The following is a 17,137-nucleotide window of genomic DNA, read 5'->3' as shown; positions in this document are numbered from 1 at the left end:
GTACCACAGTTCTGAACTCGTCTAAGAATAGGGGAAAACTGTATTATCTCAGACACCATGTGTGCTAACCATCGGCAAGTGCTGCCATTTTCATGCCAAGCGTTGTATATACAGACAGAAAAACCTGTCTTAAGCAACACTTAGTTGCCTTAGTAGATGCAGGACCATATTCACCATTGGCATAAGTGGTTCAACTCCATTGACCAGTATGCTGCATTGAGTGGGCTGCATGTTTTGCTAACATCTGCACTGCAAAGCTTGGTGAACGAAGAGTTTGCTAAGCATGCCACATTGCTTGCTAAGGTACAAGATTGGCTGGCACTTTCTCAATCCAGTTGTATATACCTTTTCCCCTCATGCAAAAATAAATGAAATACAAGGAGAAACCATCAAGAAAGTAACATCCAAGATTTGTCTCAGAGACAAAAACCAAAGGAAAGGGAGGTAATATTAAAAAATGACTGTGTAGAAAAGGTCACCGTCTTGCTCAATGTATTGGCTCCCTGGGGACTTTTGACTCCTATCTGCTGACTATAATTTTTTACTGCTGTTAGTGCTGCAGACCCAAGCCAGCTCGGGGAGGGTAAACTGGATTTGATTCTGCCGTGGGCCCATGAACAAAACTGTCAGCAAACGCCCCTGTTTCTCCCTCCCATTCACATGGGAGGTGATCACTTACTCCCAAAACCGTGTGGCTTTTTGCGAGCCATGCTTCATCATCCATGCTTGGATTAGTCCTGTAGGCTGTGAATCCACTGGAAATCCCGACTCAACCCCTGTGCACCCCTGACAACATACGTGGAAGGATTCTCTCTCTCCACGCTTTCCTAAGATCCACCTCCTCCTTCTCTGAAATGGCAGTCTAGCCGGATCAGCTGCTCGGCCACGGCTGCAGTCTGGCCTCTTGTTTTGGTAAGTCCTTTCTGAGCCATATAGGAGGGAAGCCAGCTGGTTCCAGGTCCCTCCGTGGCCTAGCCACACCCTTTTCTCTGCACAGGGCTTTAGACAGATGTTGCTATTTTCAGAGTCCCTTTTTAGTTCATAGCCTCACTAAAAGGCTGCCATTCTGTAACCCACCCTATTATGCCTAAGTAGCCTGGCAAAAGTGGGGTGGCTCTTCCCTATTACTGGTGCAGCAATAACTGAGCACAGTGGAGGAGGCAGCAGTAAGATCAGTGCTAAATTCTCTGTCTTTCAGGCTTCAGCCAAACCATTGGTACTACTTGAAAGTGCCACTGTACTCTGAAAGGTGCCTTCTAGAACCGATACTGTGGGCTTATGGCATTTCAAATGACTCCATATCGGATCTACCTCATTTACAACTACTGTAAAAGTATGCTTTTTCTAGCTTCCAACCTTACATATTTACCCGGGAATCTGAAAGTCAAGCTGGGTTATGCATCGCCAATAATCAAGGAATTTCAGGCTAAATCTCAGTTTCAGCAAAGTTAGTGTCAAAACCCCTGTAGATTTCAGTGAGACCAGGATTTATCCCTTAATGAACGATGAAGTTGTTAATGCAAGAGTCAGAAGAGACTCTGGTTCACTCTCCATTAGCTGTGTTGATGGTACAGTGCTAATAACAGGCAAAGGCAGTAGCAACTAACTGTAGTCAGTAGATAGAGCATGCAGATATGACTGAAGACACATTGGGAAGGGGTTTTGACACTAAATTTTCTGAAACTGAGATTTAGCCTGAAATTCCTTGATTATTGGTGATGTATAACCCAGCTTGCCTTTCAGATTCCCAGGTAAAAATTTGAAATGCCATAAGCACAGAACCCCACAGTGCCGTAAGATTATTATGGTTTTTGGCTACTACAATAATGGGGTCTATATTAGCACCTGGATGGATGAATGGATAAAGAGAAGATGTTGACATTTCTATATAGACACTTTCCAAGCAAATCTGCACTTAAGCAGTTTTTATATTTAATTTCTCATGTGGGTCCTCTTGACTTAATAGGATTTAGAGAAACCACTGATGCCCTTCCATTGATGTCATGAGTACTTTGGGTAAACTTTTTGCTGGGAATTTGTTTGACCAAGGCTACTGTATTCTATACAAGTAGCATTGTATGTCTATTGAGGGTAGCCTTATCCTGCAAAACTCTGGCAATTGCCGCTGTTAATCCAAAGGAGATTTTCAGTGTAAATCTTAATTTTGCAACACCCTGTTGAAATCTATGGGACATCATGTGGTACATGCACTATACTTCTCCTGTAATAAATAGTATGTAACCTAATGTGTATTTAAGAAGTGAACAGCAAGAGTTACAGCAAGTGCGTGGTCCACTTTTCAAACCAGAATGCCAAAAGTTAAGGCATTTAAATGACTACTTAAGCATCTAAACTGTGGGTATGTCTTCACTGCAGAGTCAGCCCAGGTGAGCTGCACCCGGATTAGCCTAGCCCAGGTGTGTGCAGCCACACTGCAAAGCCCTGCCCAAGTTACTGAGGCCTGATCTATACCTAAAACGTAGGTCTACCTAACTACCTCGCTCAGGTCTGTGAAAAATTTTGCTCTGCATGCGGTACTTAGGTCAATCTAACCCCCACTGTTGACCTGGCTACTGCGTCTCTAGGGGGTTGATTCACTACAGTGATGGAAACCCCCCTTCTGTCGCTGTATTGTCTAAACTACAGCGCTACCGTAGGGTTGCTGCAGTGGTGCCGCTGTAGCACTTGTAATGTAGACATATCCTAAGTGCGCACGGGTGCTGCACTCCCCCCGTGTGTCACTGGGACTTCTGGGGGCATATCCCACGGTTCTTTGCGCTGCAGTTGGCTGAGCCGCTCTATCATTCTTTGCCAGTGAACTGTGAGCGAACTTGTCTGTCCCTCTGGACACACGGTGGGAACAGAGGGAAGGCATTAGAGGACTGTACGCACTTGAGTGATGTAACCTGCATCCTCACTGCAAAGTGGGCGGTTACCAGCCTGAGTGAAAGCGGCACCCGGGCTCTAATGTACATCCCCAGCTGGGCCCATTAGCCTGCGTTGGAAGCACCACCAAACTCAGGTGAGAGGTTTTCATCTGTGGATGACGGAGGTTCAGGGCAACACCCAAGTAAGAGCCAGAGGCTATGTCTGCTGTACAGAGCCCATGCCGGTATAGCTATGTTGATATAGCCCTTGTGACAGACCCAGACCAGTGGGGTACAGAAGTCTGGTAGAGGGCAAATATACTGGTCACTGGATGAGTAGTTTTCTGTTCCCTGAGTGACCAGAGCTGGGGCTGCACTAGAGTAATCAGGAACCTGCTAGAACCAGTTAAGGCAGGCAGGCTAATTAGGACACCTGGAGCGAATTAAGAAGAAGCTGCTAGAATCAATTAAGGCAGGCTAATCAGGGCACCTGGGTTTTTAAAAGGAGCTCACTTCAGTTTGTGGTGCGAGTGTGAGGAACTGGGAGCAAGAGGCGCAAGGAGCTGAGAGCGAGAGGGTGTGCTGCTGGAGGACTGAGGAGCACAAGCGTTATCAGACACCAGGAGGAAGGTCCTGTGGTGAGAATAAGGAAGGTGTTTGGAGGAGGCCATGGGGAAGTAGCCCAGGGAGTTGTAGCTGTCATGCAGCTGTTACAGGAGGCACTATAGACAGCTGCAGTCCACAGGGCCCTGGGCTGGAACCCGGAGTAGCGGGCGGGCCCGGGTTCCCCCCAAACCTTCCAGTTGACCTGGACTGTGGGTTCTTCCAGAGGGGAAGGTCTCTGGGCTGTTCCCCAACCCACATGGTGAATCTCTGAGGCAAGAAAATCCGCCAATAAGCGCAGGGCCCACCAAGATAGAGGAGGAACTCTGTCACACTGGTGTCAGGGGTGGGATCTTGGGGTGCACAGCACGGCGGAAGAAGGAGGGTGATTTAAAAAAACAACAACAACAACAAAACAAAAAACAAAAAAAAAGGGAGAGGGTTTATTTTTTTCACCACAATGGATGACGTAGTGCGGGCACTGATACAAGCTACGGCGGCCCAGCAGGAGGCTACCCGTGTCCAGGCAGCTGCCCAACAGGAGGCAGTGCGGCTGCAGCAAGAGACTAATCGCCTGCTGATGGACCAGGCTGCTCAAGACCGAGCTATGTTGCGGGAACTGGTAAACCAGGTAAAGTCCCTTACAGAGCTGAATCGCGGCCATGATGGGACGCGGCTCATACAGGCCAGCCATTGGCTGCAGAAAATGACACGGGAGGATGATGTAGAGGCATACCTTCTGGCCTTTGAGAGGACAGCCCTACGGGAGGCCTGGCCTCGAGATCAGTGGTCTGGCATCCTTGCCCCATTCCTGTGTGGGGAGGCCCAGAAGGCCTACCATGATCTGCCTGAAGAGGCTGCGGCAGACTACCTCCAGCTGAAAGCAGAGATCCTGGCCAGATCTGGGGTAACGACAGCAGTGCAGGCCCAGCAGTATCACGGTTGGAGGTACCAGGAAGACAAAACCCTGCGGTCCCAATTGTATGACCTCATCCATCTCGCACGAAAGTGGTTGCAAACAGAGTCCCGGAGTCCGGAAAAGATACTATTGGTTCTGGTCATCGACCGATACATGAGGGGACTACCACCAGACCTTCGTGCCTGGGTAAGCCAGAACGAACCCTCCACCTATGACGAGGTTGTCACCCTGGTAGAGAGGCGAAGGACAGCGAGGGAACTGACCCAACCAGTTAAGGAAGAGGCACCCCGGGTTAAACTAGCAGCACCAAGCCCTAAAGTTCGGGTGACTGGGCCACCAGGAGGGCCCAGGTGGAAAAAGAGAGAGGCTGAAGGCCCATCAGAGGCCACAAAGAGTCGGAGCACTGAGGGAGAAGAGGATCGTGATGTTAGACTGCCCAAACCAAGAGACCAGGGAACGCCTAGGGCTCCATACAGATGTTATGCCTGCGGGGAGTGGGGACACATAGCTGCACAGTGTCTCAATGCTGAGGAGCCTATGCAGTGTAACCTGGGGAACTGGGCAGATCCATGCTCCCTAATCCACCTTGTGGGGGTCTCACTAACCCCACATGTGTATACCAGACCAGTGAAACTAAATGGGGTAGGGACCACAGCACTGGTTGATTCGGGGAGTGCTATCACGCTTATCTCAGGGAAGCTTGTGAAGCGTAGTCAGCTGCTGCAGGCTAAACGTACGGGGATAACATGTGTCCATGGGACAGTTAGTTACTACCCCACCATCCCAGTAAAAATTGAGATCCAAGGGAACACTACTGAGGTAGCAGCAGGTGTAGTCCCTAAACTCCCATACCCGGTGCTCATAGGGAGGGACTTCCCAGGGTTTGGAAACTTACTTCCAGTAGGGGGATTGGAGAAAGATGGGGACCCTAAAATTGGTGAGGCATCCACAGCAGACTGTCAACCCCCAATCTTCTCTGAAATATCCCCAGATTTGTTCTCCACTCCCAGACAGGGTAGAAAGACAAAAAGGGAAAGAAGGGCAGCTAAGGCCTTGGGAACCCGAATACTGTCCCAAAGCCAGAGGGTCGCTCTTGTAGGTAGGCGGACCTGCGCAGCTGAAAAGGAGGCCACGCAGGAGGGAGAAGCACCTGAGTCTGACCCCCACCCTAATGCTTCTGAACCAGTAGAGGCAACAGAGACTGGGCCCCTAGATCTTGGGCAGATTAGCCTGGGGAAAGGAAATTTTGGACGGGACCAGGCAGAAGACCCAAGGTATGACAACATTAGGAAGGAGGTGACTGAAATAGATGGGGTCCCCGTGGAAGGAAAAACCCAGGGACCAGGACCCTACTTCATAATGAAGAAGGATCTAAGCCCACTGCTTAGTGAAGAGGGAGAAACAGTAACAGGAAACTTGGAAATGGCAGAGATGCTTAATGACTTCTTTGTTTCGGTCTTCACCGAGAAGTCTGAAGGAATGCCTAACATAGTGAATGCTAATGGGAAGGGGGTAGGTTTAGCAGACAAAATAAAAAAAGAACAAGTTAAAAATCACTTAGAAAAGTTAGATGCCTGCAAGTCACCAGGGCCTGATGAAATGCATCCTAGAATACTCAAGGAGCTAATAGAGGAGGTATCTGAGCCTCTAGCTATTATCTTTGGAAAATCATGGGAGACGGGAGAGATTCCAGAAGACTGGAAAAGGGCAAATATAGTGCCCATCTATAAAAAGGGAAATAAAAACAACCCAGGAAACTACAGACCAGTTAGTTTAACTTCTGTGCCAGGGAAGATAATGGAGCAAGTAATTAAGGAAATCATCTGCAAACACTTGGAAGGTGGTAAGGTGATAAGGAACAGCCAGCATGGATTTGTAAAGAACAAATCATGTCAAATCAATCTGATAGCTTTCTTCGATAGGATAACGAGTCTTGTGGATAAGGGAGAAGCTGTGGATGTGGTATACCTAGACTTTAGTAAGGCATTTGATACGGTCTCGCATGATATTCTTATCGACAAACTAGGCAAATACAATTTAGATGGGGCTACTATAAGGTGGGTGCATAACTGGCTGGATAACCGTACTCAGAGAGTTGTTATTAATGGTTCCCAATCCTGCTGGAAAGGCATAATGAGTGGGGTTCCGCAGGGGTCTGTTTTGGGACCGGCTCTGTTCAATATCTTCATTAACAACTTAGATATTGGCATAGAAAGTACGCTTATTAAGTTTGCAGATGATACCAAACTGGGAGGGATTGCAACTGCTTTGGAGGACAGGGTCATAATTCAAAATGATCTGGACAAATTGGAGAAATGGTCTGAGTTAAACAGGATGAAGTTTAACAAAGACAAATGCAAAGTGCTCCACTTAGGAAGAAAAAATCAGTTTCACACATACAGAATGGGAAGAGACTGTCTAGGAAGGAGTACGGAAGAAAGGGATCTAGGGGTTATAGTGGACCACAAGCTAAATATGAGTCAACAGTGTGATGCTGTTGCAAAAAAAGCAAACATGATTCTGGGATGTATTAACAGGTGTGTTGTGAGCAAGACACGAGAAGTCATTCTTCCACTCTACTCTGCTCTGGTTAGGCCTCAGCTGGAGTATTGTGTCCTGTTCTGGGCACCGCATTTCAAGAAAGATGTGGAGAAATTGGAGAGGGTCCAGAGAAGAGCAACAAGAATGATTAAAGGTCTTCAGAACATGACCTATGAAGGAAGGCTGAAAGAATTGGGTTTGTTTAGTTTGGAAAAGAGAAGACTGAGAGGGGACATGATAGCAGTTTTCAGGTATCTAAAAGGGTGTCATAAGGAGGAGGGAGAAAACTTGTTCACCTTAGCCTCTGAGGATAGAACAAGAAGCAATGGGCTTAAACTGCAGCAAGGGAGGTCTAGGTTGGACATTAGGAAAAAGTTCCTAACTGTCAGGGTGGTTAAACACTGGAATAAATTGCATAGGGAGGTTGTGGAATCTCCATCTCTGGAGATATTTAAGAGTAGGTTAGATAAATGTCTGTCAGGGATGGTCTAGACAGTATTTGGTCCTGCCATGCGGGCAGGGGACTGGACTTGATGACCTCTCGAGGTCCCTTCCAGTCCTAGAATCTATGAATCTATGAATCTCTTATACCGGGTTGCACCAGTACAGGGGCAGAAGGTACAGCAGATCCTAGTACCTCAAAAACACGAGAACGCTGTATTAAGTCTTGCTCATAGTCCTCTTTTTGGGGGGCATTTGGGGGTAGAGAAGACCCTGGCACAAGTCCTACGACGGTTCTTCTGGCCCAGAGTACATGAAGAAGTGCGGAGGTACTGTGCCTCCTGCCCGGAGTGTCAGCTGCACAGTCCCCGTCCCCACTTGAGGGCATCTTTAGTACCCCTTCCCATCATAGAGGTCCCCTTCGAGCGAATAGCCATGGACCTAGTGGGACCCCTGGAGAAGACGGCTCGGGGCCACCAATATATACTTGTTGTTTTGGACTATGCTACTTGCTACCCAGAAGCAGTCCCCCTGCGGAACATGGCCTCTAAAACTATAGCCAAAGAGCTGGTGGGGATCTTTGCCCGAATGGGGCTACCGAAGGAGATATTAACCGACCAAGGAACCCCATTTATGTCGAAGCTAATGAAGAACCTCTGTACGCTGCTCCATATACATACCCTGAGAACTTCGGTCTACCATCCGCAGACTGATGGGTTGGTAGAAAGGTTTAACCGAACCCTCAAGGCTATGATAAGGAAGGTGGTAAGTCGGGACGGGAAGGATTGGGACACCCTACTACCCTACCTTATGTTCGCTATCCGGGAGGTACCACAGGCCTCAACTGGGTTTTCCCCCTTCGAGTTATTATACGGGCGTCACCCCCGTGGCATACTAAATATCGCCAAAGAGATCTGGGAAGAGGAACCCAATGAGGGGAGAAATGTAATAGAGCATGTAATGCAGATGCGAGACCGGATAGCCTGGGTTACCCCTATTGTATGGGAACATTTGGAGAAGGCACAGGAGGCCCAGCAAACCCATTACAATCGCCAGGCAAAAGTGCGACAGTTCCAGCCAGGGGATCGGGTTATGGTGTTGGTACCCACGGCAGAAAGCAAGCTTCTGGCCCAATGGCAGGGGCCCTATGAGGTGGTTGAACCCGTGGGGGAAGTAACCTACAAGGTGTGGCAGCCAGGACGCAGAAAACAAGAACAGATTTATCACGTTAACCTTCTGAAACCCTGGCATGCACAAGAGGCATGCACAACGGTCCAAAAAGACCTAACCCAGGAAAACAAGCCTTCCAAACAGGTGAGAGTGTCTCCCGATTTAACACCAGACCAGAAGAATGAGGTGTCTGAGATGATCTTCCGGAACCAAGATGTGTTCTCGACAAAACCGGGTCGAACAACCGAGACATATCACCACATCGTCACGAACCCTGGGGCCAGAGTAACAATGAGGCCCAATCGGGTGCCAGCGGCAAAAAGGGAGGAAATAAAAGCAGAAGTAAAAAAAATGCTGGACTTGGGGATCATCGAAGAATCCCACAGTCAGTGGTCCAGCCCAATCGTGCTGGTGCCCAAACCTGATGGCACCACAAGATTTTTGCAACGACTTCCGGCGACTAAACGAAGTATCCCAGTTCGACGCGTACCCCATACCTCGCATAGATGAGCTAGTGGACCGTCTGGGTAATGCCCGGTACTTGACTACCCTAGACTTGACAAAAGGGTACTGGCAGATTCCCCTTGCAGAAGACGCAAAGGAAAAGACTGTGTTCTATACACCAGAGGGTCTTTTTCAATATACTGTCCTCCCTTTTGGACTACCTGGGGCCCCAGCTACCTTCCAGCGCCTCATGGACAAGCTATTATGCCCGCATAACAGTTATGCTGCTGCCTACTTGGACGATGTGGTCATTCACACCCCAGACTGGGAAACCCACCTGGAGAAGGTGGAGGCAGTCCTCGATACCGTCAGGCGAGCTGGCCTTACAGCAAACCCTGCCAAGTGCGCTGTAGGGTTTACAGAGGCCAAATATCTTGGCTACATTGTGGGAAAAGGTTTGGTAAAACCCCAAGTGAACAAGTTAGAGGCCATCCAAAATTGGCCCCGACCAAGTCGCAAGAAACAAGTCCGGGCATTCCTAGGTGTGGTGGGGTATTACCGACGATTTATCCCCCACAGGCAAGTCCCCTGACAGACCTAGTGAAAGCCCGTGGACCTGTTCTGGTGAGATGGTCTGACACAGCAGAGGAAGCATTCACAGACCTACGGACTGCCCTCTGCAGTAACCCCGTACTGATAGCCCCTGATTTCACCAAGGAGTTTATCCTGCAGACGGATGCATTGGAAGTAGGGTTGGGGGCCGTTCTATCACAAATGGTCGGGGAGGAGGAACACCCAATTCTATACCGCAGTCGGAAACTCCTTCCAAGGGAACAAAAATATGCAGTGGTGGAGAGAGAATGCCTCGCTGTAAAATGGGCCATGGAAACATTGCGCTACTACCTGCTCGGGCGCAGATTTGTCCTCGTGACCGACCATGCCCCTCTTCAATGGATGCAGCGGAAAAAGGAGAAGAACACAAGGGTGACCAGATGGTTCTTTTCCCTCCAACCTTCTAGTTCCGTGTGCAACACAGAGCAGGAGCCGTCATGGCATCCCAAGCTGCCCAACCCCTTGGCGTTAAGCAGGGGGGAGGGATATGTGACAGACCCAGACCAGTGGGGTACAGGAGTCTGGTAGAGGGCAAATATACTGGTCATTGGTTGAGTAGTTTTCTGTTCCCTGAGTGACCAGAGCAAGGGCTGCACTAGAGTAATCAGGAACCTGCTAGAACCAGTTAAGGCAGGCAGGCTAATTAGGACACCTGGAGCGAATTAAGAAGAAGCTGCTAGAATCAATTAAGGCAGGCTAATCAGGGCACCTGGGTTTTTAAAAGGAGCTCACTTCAGTTTGTGGTGCGAGTGTGAGGAGCTGGGAGCAAGAGGCGCAAGGAGCTGAGAGCGAGAGGGTGTGCTGCTGGAGGACTGAGGAGCACAAGCGTTATCAGACACCAGGAGGAAGGTTCTGTGGTGAGAATAAGGAAGGTGTTTGGAGGAGGCCATGGGGAAGTAGCCCAGGGAGTTGTAGCTGTCATGCAGCAGTTACAGGAGGCACTATAGACAGCTGCAGTCCACAGGGCCCTGGGCTGGAACCCGGAGTAGAGGGCGGGCCCGGGTTCCCCCTCCCCCAAACCTCCCAATTGACCTGGACTGTGGGTTCTTCCAGAGGGGAAGGTCTCTGGGCTGTTTTCCAACCCACATGGTGAATCTCTGAGGCAAGAAAATCCGCCAATAAGCGCAGGACCCACCAAGATAGAGGAGGAACTTTGTCACACCCTATAGGGTAGATTCAGTTTACACCTAAAGCAGGAGTTTTTCTGCTGCGATAGGGACACCCCACCCCAATGAGATTAGCTATGTCAACAGAAGCATTCTTCTATCAGCATAGCTGTAGCTACACTGGGGGGGGGGGGGTTGTTGGTATAGCTCTGTCGGCCAAGGGTGTGGTTTTTTCCCTGCCCCTGACCGACACAGATTAGCTGGTATAAGTTTTAAGTGTAGACCAAGCCAAAGTTAATTCTATGGTAAAGCTATATCCTTGCATGTTTAGATTGGAGCTGGGTGAATTCTGGATAAAGTGTTCTCAAACTTACTTTTCCAAAAGGCTGTTCACATACCTTGTCCTTCCCTCTTTGCAAACAGTTGTGCGACCGTGGCTTTGTTCACATGAATGTCTGGATAACAGCTGTTATTTGTAAGTCTTCATCTGTGCCGGCAAATAGCCACATTTGCTAGTCTCTATTCATTCTTTGCCAATCCTCATTCTCCTGTTGAAAAGTTTCAGTCATCCTGCCAGGGAGCGGTAACCACGCCATGTGACATCTAGACTGCAACCCCCTCCCCCACAGCAGTGAGTCATGGAGCTCAGGTCAACTGACCTGAGCTCATGCTTCAGGGCTAGAAATAGCAGTGTAGATGTTCCCAGTGAGACCCACAATCCTCACTGGGTTTCAGTGCCCTCCAGGACAGCTGCACTGATCTTTCTAGCCCTGTAATGCAAGTCCCAGCAGCCCAAGTCAGTTGACCCAGGTTCTGGGGCTTGTTGGTGGGGGGGAAATCATAGAATATCAGGGTGGGAAGGGACCTCAGGAGGTCATCTAGTCCACCCCCCTCCTCAAAGCAGGACCAATCCCCAAATGTCCCCCTCAAGGATTGAACTCACAACCCTGGGTTTAGCAGGCCAATGCTCAAACCACTGAGCTATCCCTCCCCCCATTGTGCAGTGTAGACGTATCCTTCAGTAAGCAATCACACACAATAATGAACAGTGAATAGTGGCACCGAACAATTTACAAACTATCCAGAGGCTGAAATTTATTGGCTTAGACTAGTTGGTAAATTCATAGAACAGGGAATACACCGCCAGAAAGCCGGATTTGTTCTGGAACAGGCCAGATTTGTGATCTCAGAACAGGCCAAATCCAACGGATAATTTGGATAATTTAGTCGCCAATTTTCCAGTTAGGTCCTTAAATTCAGCTGTGGAGACCTAACTTTGGACAGCCAAGTTTGAAAATGAGTTAACTTCTTGCTGTCGGGTGGGATTTTCAGAAGTGTTCAGGATTGGCCTAAATCTGTTCCCACTGAGCACATGGTAAAACTCCCACTGTGTCAATGGGAACAGAGTTAGGCCGACGACTTTTGAAAATGCCACCCACAAACAGCCAAACGCTAGTAGACACTCAAGAGCAAGGGCTGTGCAATGCCCTCTTGTATGAAGGAGTGAGCATGAAGGTGAATTACATTAAAAAGATGCTGAAAATGGCTTCCAAACCATGCTCAAGATCTGTTTTGTGACCGGGTTAAAAAAAAAAAAAAAAATCTGGTGAACTCCAAGAATGCTTAAAAAAAGGACCCCAAAACCCATTCTGCATCTGCAAAACGAATGCATCTCCGCGACTTTGCTCTGCAAAATCATCCTGATTTATGCAGGTCAACCCATAACTAAGGAAAGCTGGATATAGAGGACCCCATAGATTACCCTTTCTATTCTGGAATTAAGATCCAATGGATCATCTGTCTCTTCCAGTCCAGGATTGTCAAGGCGTCAAAGCTGGCTTAAATAAATCACCTGCTCTTCACAAGCAGAACCCCCCTATTTTTCTTACTAGAGCGTTTTCATGGGAACCTGCAAGAGAAAGGTGTCTTTGTGTACAGGAATTTTTGTATCCCACAATTCTAGAGCATGGAAACTAGAGATGGAAAAGCCCTGTCAGATCATCCAGTCCATCTTTCTGCCAATGCAGGATTGTCCCCTTGTCCTGTTTTCTAATGCTCTCTATAGATGACATTGCTTTTGGTTGAGTTGTATGACAGCGAGTAGGGAAAAAGTCACAAAACATTGCCTGGGGTTGAAAAGATACTCCTGGTGCCACTCTGAGGGTCCTCCCTATAAAGTGACCCACCCACCAGCAGCCGTGCATGTTCCTCCTTGCAGGAGTAGGTTGGTCATATGTGCCATGATTAGAGAAGCAGGTTCTTATTGCAGGATAGGGTGGAGAAGAGGCACCTGGTATAGTCGGTGCCATGCAAAAGGGTGGGAAAACTGGGGGAGGAATCCTGGAGGACTCTTGAGTTTTGATAAAAATCAGTGCTGAAGATTTGCTCTGATTCAACGCAAATTTTCCATAACGAGCTAAGGACCCAGCAAAGCACTTAAGCATGTGCATAACTTTCAGCACACAAATAGCCAGATTGCGAGGCCACTGGTGAGCTACAAGCTACACATGGGCATACGCACTTTGCTAGATGCGAGTTTGTTTCCTGGTCCCCTGCCCAGTTACCCAGGCAATAATGACTGAGAGCTATTTGGTGGCCTGTTTGGAATGAGTTGTTTGTCTCAGTCCGGTTCCCAGCAGTCAGGTGTCCACATCAAAAAGCCATCAGCGCCACTGGCAATGGGCATGAAGAATGCTCTGCTCGCTCACTCATTCTTAGAGTACGTCAGGCCTGAGGCACATTGGCTGCGAGCAGCGTGGGGGAAGCTCACATTGCTGTGCTGCTCCGAGTTTGTAGATAAAAGGCCAATTAAGTTAGTGGGAGTCTTTCCGTTGATTTCAAGGGGCTTTGGATCAGTCCCCAGGACTGTCACTTCAGTTCTCAGGGCTATCCATCCAGCAGTTTTCTCCACCACAAATTCGCTTTTCTTTCAGCTCCAGCGAGGACCCTTTTGCTGAGGTCTCACCTCTTGATATCAAGAATATCCCATGTGACCACAGATTAAAGTGACACGTCCTTTACAGGAAAAACAACCGCAACATGTGATGAAGTGAGTGAAATCTGTAGCGGAGTTTGTAAACTATGGCTCTTGATGCCAACCATTATTAGCACTTTACATCTTCAAAGCACTGTGCGAACATTAACTAGGTGATGCTCACTGTGAGCAACATACAAATAGGGAAACTGAGGCATAAGGAAGTGGAGTGATTTGCCCAAAGTCCCACTATGGCAGATTCACGATTAGAACTCAGAAGTGCCTGGCTACTCTTCCAATATACGGTCTACTGTGCCTGCTGCCTCTCGTTGGTTGGTAAAGTATATGAACATTAATCTATTTGAATCCACCACTTGCTCTAGAAAGCGGGTCTGGTATTCAGGTCAGTCAATCAGTAAAGCCTGTTATTCTGGATAAGCAGAGAACCCGTCTTTACAAAGGAGATGCGCAAAACGAGAGCACATCATAGATTTCTGTGACTTCTGCCAGCCGATCAGCAAAGAATTCAAGTTGCAACAATTTGGCTCGAAAACGATCCAACTAAAATTGACAGAATATTCAACAAGCAATTTCGAGGACCTGCTCAGTTGTTTGTGCAGTTCGAAAGTTTGGGGGAGGATCCTGATCTCTAAAGTGCTGCAACTGTACTGAGCTAGTGAAGTCTGTTGCCGAGATGACTTTTGTCCCAAATGGCAGCTGATGATTTCATTCTCAGGGCCCTCTCTCTACGTTCATGTTTTCACATGGGCACTCGCTGATGGGAACGCTCATCTGACACGACCATTTCCCTATTGCAGAAGCCAGCTGACGAGCCACTCAAAGGTGCAATGGATATTTGCAATAGGGAAACTAATGCATGTTTTGATCTCTGTAGGACAAGCCTGCCTGCCACTCGGGAAGGTGACGTTTGTTAACATATTGAAGATCCAGTCTCAAACTCTGTCCTGTACACATGTGAATTTCTGGGAAGGCAAAAGTGCTGGGAGAAAAATCAAGTATGACTTTACTCTAGATGATCTAGTGGAGTTGAATTTTGGTCTGATCTAAGTCACTTAAACCACTGCAGAGTGTATTGTGCACTGAAAAAAAGAGGTTCATAATGTATCTTTTGTACTTGATTTCTATAGTGCCTGCTGCTATTAGATTGCAAGACAACACCTGCTGCACGAAGTAAGGCTTAGTCACGGTGTCACAGTCCTCACAGCAGTACTTTGCCAGTCTTATTGAATGATTCCAGCTGTATGTACCGTTGCCCAGGTGTTGAGATACTCCTTCCTTCTTCTTTGCAGGAAACAACTCCCCTTACCTGCAATTACACTGAGACATTGCACCAGCTCACAAAATAAAAAAGATTTATAAAGGGGAAGGTGACGAAGGTGAGCGTTGCTGACACGTGTCCTCTAAACATACTGAGGGGAGCATCCTTACATTAGCCAATGAGTGTGAATCACGTCGTTTGTTTCTAAGCTTTCTTTTAAGTGAGCTAAAAGCATGTCCAGGACTATGTGACTGAAGCAGTTTCTGTAATAGGCATTAATCCTTTCTGTACCTCTGGCCAACCTCCAAACAAAGGCATCCTCTGGGTCTGCATTCTATGGTCATGTCTACACTACAGCCCTAACATAGGTCAACTTACAGCCACTGCAGTAGTTACTGTCCACACTACCCTCCTTCTGTTGGCGGTGCGTGTCCTCACCAGGAGCGCTTCCACTGGTTGAAGAGGGGCAGTGTGGGGGGCTGAGAGCCAGGACTCTCAGCTCCCCGCAGCTCCTCCTTGGGAGCCCACCTGCTCTCCAGGGTGTAGGGAGCCTCCAGGCAGCAGCCCGGGTCGGAGTGGGGAGCTGGGAGAAGCTGGGCTCTAGCTGTCCCGCTTTTTTGTCCGTTTCACGGCTCCAGCCGATGTAAGTACCACAGTGTTACGCTGACAGCCTGAGTACACCGACAAAAGCCCTACGCCACTCGTGGAAGTGGAGTTATTATGGCGGTGTAGTGGGGCACTTACATCGGCGGGACAAGGCTGTCGTGTGTACGCTGACATATTTAGGTCGACATAAGCTGCCTTATGCTGACCTAACTGTGTAGGGTAGGCCAAGCCTACGTGTTGGTGTGTTGTGGGAAACCTTGACATTCCCTTTAATTAAAAAAAAAAGCAGTTATGTGAGGTTGCGGTGTTTAGCAGCAGGTGGAGGGTTAATTTACTTACATGTCTGTATAATGCATTCACCGAGTGTGTGTTGCTTTTCCCCTCTACTGATTAGCCCACTAGAGGATAATGGCCTCCTACTGTTACCAACTAATGGAGTTAGCTCAGGTAGCACAGAGCTTTGCTGAAGGTTGCAGCTTCGAACCTTGGTGTGTGGGGGAGGGGGTGATTACAATTACTTATAGAAATAATCCACATTAGTATTTCTAATAAATAACTTGTTTTAAGTGTAAATGCTGCCCCATTATTCAGAGTATAACAGGCTGCATACACATCTTTGCGGAGCTCCTGTCACTCTATGGGGGGAGGGATAGCTCAGTGGTTTGAGCATTGGCCTGCTAAACCCAGCGTTGTGAGTTCAAGCCTTGAGGGGGCCACTTAGGGATCTGGGGCAAAAAAATCAGTACTTGGTCCTGCTAGTGAAGGCAGGGGGCTGGACTTGATGACCTTTCAAGGTCCCTTCCAGTTCTAGGAGATAAGTGCTTCTAAGTTTCTTTCTAGATAATTAGACAATACCAAGCTCTATCCAGGCCAAGATGCTATAACAGATCTCAAGTGTACAGTAACTTCCTTTCCCAACCACCCTACTCTCACCACTACCCCCCCCCCTCCACTACATATGGTAGTTGGGCTTGTGGTTCTCTTTCTATCTCTGCTGAAGACTTGCTGGGTGACTTTGGGCATGTCACTTAGGCCAGCATTTTCAAACCTGCATGTCCAAAGTTAGTCACCCAAAGCCATATTTAGGCACGCGAGGTATGGACAAGCTTCAGTAGGAGGCAACATTGAAAAGATTAGGCCCATTTGACGAGAATATGCAGAGTTCTCCTAATCCATTATAACCAACGTTTTGGAAGTGGTGCTAAACCTCGTGCTTCAGGGCTTAAGCCAATCTCTAACTATTAGAGAGTAGTAGGACACAATGGTGGGGCAGGTTGCCACACACCTGCCAGCTGCAGGGTTCTTACATGTTCCTCCGAAGCATTTGGTACTGGCCGCTGTCACAGACACAATACTAGGCTAGATGGACCTCAGGTCTGATCCAATCTGGCAATCTGTTTACAGAGGAGACAGTTAGGGGAGATGTTAGAAACATATAAAATAATAAACAAAGGTTATAGAGCAGGTAAATCAGGAGCAGCTAGTCACCTTCTCTCACAGTACATAAATGGTGCCTTCAATTATAACCCTGTGCAGGACTGGTGTAGAGCAAGACTGGGATCCCGTGGGTCCCGC

The 17,137-nt window shown here is 48.2% G+C and overlaps 1 protein-coding gene across 1 annotated transcript in view; it reads left to right on the top strand.

The window, feature by feature from the left end:
• Positions 1-17,137, top strand: part of XKR6 (XK related 6) — a 314,532-nt gene that overhangs the window by 281,782 nt on the left and 15,613 nt on the right. The window lies entirely within an intron of this gene.

Source organism: Emys orbicularis, chromosome 3, assembly GCF_028017835.1.
Source record: "Emys orbicularis isolate rEmyOrb1 chromosome 3, rEmyOrb1.hap1, whole genome shotgun sequence".
Lineage (NCBI taxonomy): Eukaryota > Metazoa > Chordata > Testudines > Emydidae > Emys > Emys orbicularis.
The sequence above is the reverse complement of the archived record's forward strand: the minus strand, read 5'-3'. Positions and strand labels throughout refer to the sequence as shown.